Below are 3031 nucleotides of genomic sequence, written 5' to 3'. Positions count from 1 at the left end.
GTGGAGCATTTTTCTAGCTAATAATGCCCATCCAAAGGCAAAGGGTGGGAGGACCCTGCGGCCAGGCCGCCTGATGCTGCTGACAACATTCTGCTTGGACCGGATCCCGGACGCGGCTGGCAGCAGCCTTTTGCCCAAACGTGGGGGGAAGGGGCGGAGACTCGGTTAGAGCAGGAGCTTCAGCTTTTCAAACTTCAGCTTTCGCTTGCATTGCCTTTCCAAATTCCAGCTCCCTTAGGGACTTCGTCCAAGTCCTCAGGCTGGCTGTCTTTGCTACTTAGGATCAAAATAAAATTCCCTGCTTCTGTGGAATGATTTGGTAGTAGCTCTGAGAAAAACTGTCTCTGGCCCTTTAAATTTTTTCTTTCTCCTCCCCCCCCCACCCTTTTCATCATGCTTGCCTGCGACAGATGCTTGAAATTCCTCTTTGGCAAAAGGAATTCTCCTTTTCAGCCTTGGCTTTTAAATGCAAATCAGGCCTGTGTGGGGGAAGTGATTCGGTTTGTCTGAGGTTAGCCCGTTGTGCACAACAATAACACAAGATGAAAATGATGTGAATAAAGACTGTATTGGAGAATAAGGGACTGCCTTAGAGACCAGGACCAATCTGGTCTGTTGGCAGAATAACTTCTTTTGGTCACGTGCTCCCCACACTTTGTTTTTGAAAATCACTTTGAATTCTGTGTGAGTAAATGCCAAGTGTGTGCACCTGCCCTCAGAGGCCAGAAGAGGGCATCAGATCTCCTAGAAGCTGGAGCTACCTGCAGTTGTGTGCCACCCAACATGGGTGTTGGGAACTTAACACCCATGTTGGGTGGTCCTCTGCAGGAGAGGTAAACATTTTTTTTGAGGTTTTACATTTTATAAAATCAGAGCTGGCTGATCTTCAGGGGTACAGCAACAGCTCAAGGCTGGGAGAAGCTGTCTGTTGGTCCCCACTCCCGAGGGCCGGGTTAGGGGGCATTTCATGGCAACAGCTGAGGTTCCTCTCAGCTCCAGGGCAGATGCTCAAATAGGGAGAGGGATGGCCATGGTCATGAGGAGAGGGAAGCTCCTGAGGCTCAACACTGCTGGCTTCTTCTCTCCACTCCTGTTCGTTTCCAGCACAGCCTGGCTGCCTCGCTGGCCTGGGTCACAGCAAAGGCCCAAGAGCCACGGAGGGAGGTGGATGGGAACAGAGCGCCAAGGGAAGGGGCCTTTGGCCCAAGGGAGGAGAGTGGCCCTCCCCCCACAACTCCCCACTGAATCCACAGCACAGAAAACACCTCTAGTCCATCAACTCCACTGGGTCCAGGGTCCAAAGGGGCAGGCAGTTGAGACAGGCAGGGGCAATGAAGACAAGAGCAGGCTCAGAAGGGGAGGCAGCAGAGCTTTCTTCCTATCCATGGGATGAGACAGTGGGGAGGCTGGTATTGCTATTGGTGGTCAGCTCATTGAGCTCCCACCTGATATCATGGGGTAGACAGGACTGGTCCAGGTTATACTGAATCACGGCCAGTTTGCACAGTCTTCAGACTAGGGTTAAAGTCCAAGATGTATAAGTCACAATGATCTATGAGGTCAAATTCATCTCCCAGGTCTTCCTTGGGAGAGGGGCTGTACCCCCAAAGAGGATAATCTTATCACCAACAATACAGCAACACTAGCGCCGGCAGGGACATGGCCCTTTCCCCTTTTGGTTCAATCTTTTTCCAAGTAAAGGACCCAGGATTAGACTTCCAGAGATCATTGTAAGGACTCAGGCATTATGCTGGCCTGCCCCTGTCACCTGGCCGAATGCACTCAGGCAGTACCCTGGTCAGTCCAGAGTTCCATGGTTGCATAGTCTGCACACAAGGTATAAAGGACCCCTTTAATAGAAAGACCCCGCCCACTTATGTTCTCTTTCCTGCGTTCCTCTTTCTGCTATCTCTTTCCTGCTCCTCTCTCTTCCCACAGTCCTGGGGCAGACAGGACTTTCCCTGGCTCCCTCTTCTCTTCTGTCCTCTCTGTGTCTCTGTGTCTCTTTACCTCCTTTCTCTTTCCTCCCCTTCCCTCCCCTTTCTAATAAAACTTCTCACTTAAGCTCTGTCTGCCTGGCGTGCTTGTCCCTCCGCTTGAGTCATCCTTGCCAGCCATGAAATCCATGCAAGGTTCCCTTCAAGCTTTATCATAACAATCATGGAAAGTACTGGTTCAGCCTTGCATTATAGCCACCAAAGATGTACAGCTCCCCATTGTAGCCAAAGGCTGAAAGGCTCCTGAGCCCCTCAGGCGGCACCGGAGTGTGTGGACGGTCAAACCAGGCCTCAGTTCTGGCGTCAAAGACTCGAATTCCGTTGCAGTCAATCTCATTGTTGAAATGAAATGGCCCAAAGCAGTCAGCACGGCCCCCAAAGACATACATGTGATTGCCCAGCATTGTGGCTGAATGGGAATATCTACAGCGTGCAGAGTTACCCTTTGTGCAAACAAGGGTCCATGTCATGGTGCTGGTATCCAGCTTGTGAATGTCATTGGAAAAGCAGTCTCCCAGCTGTTAATATCCCCTAAAAATGAACACGATCTTGCCCAAGATACAGGCTGAATGTCCATCCCGGGTCCCAGGAACTGTCCTGACACTCGGGTGTAGACCACTTGTGAGTATCAGCATTGAAAATGTGCACATCTGATGTAGTGTCTCGTAGTCTTCACCAGAGCAGTAACCCCTCCCGAAGGAGTGAGTACACTCGGTGCCCAACAGCCACTGCAGCATGGTTCACCCTGTGTGGCCCGTGTGGCCCGCCCTCCAGATCCTCCAGATGCACTGTCCACCTTAACATTCTCCGAACCACAGGTTACAGGAACTTGTGTCTTCCCCCACCCCCGCCCCGCCCCGCCCCGCCCCGCCCCGCCCCGCCCCGCCCCGCCCCGCCAAGCCTGCTGCCTCTGCTACCCGCAGGTCCTCATGCTGCTGGCAGCCTAGAGTCTGTTGTGGCGCCAACAGATTCCTCGGTCCTCAATGAGATAAACACTGCCAGGCTCCATCCTTCTGGCAGGCAGCAGGACCCGC

General features: G+C 52.6%; 1 pseudogene; it reads right to left on the bottom strand.

The window, feature by feature from the left end:
• Window positions 1-1233: 1233 nt before the first annotated feature.
• Window positions 1234-2801, bottom strand: LOC100769152 (annotated as a pseudogene).
• Window positions 2802-3031: the final 230 nt, after the last annotated feature.

This window comes from Cricetulus griseus, chromosome X (assembly GCF_003668045.3).
Source record: "Cricetulus griseus strain 17A/GY chromosome X, alternate assembly CriGri-PICRH-1.0, whole genome shotgun sequence".
Taxonomy (NCBI): Eukaryota; Metazoa; Chordata; class Mammalia; order Rodentia; family Cricetidae; genus Cricetulus; species Cricetulus griseus.
This window is presented reverse-complemented; position numbering and strand designations above follow the sequence as displayed.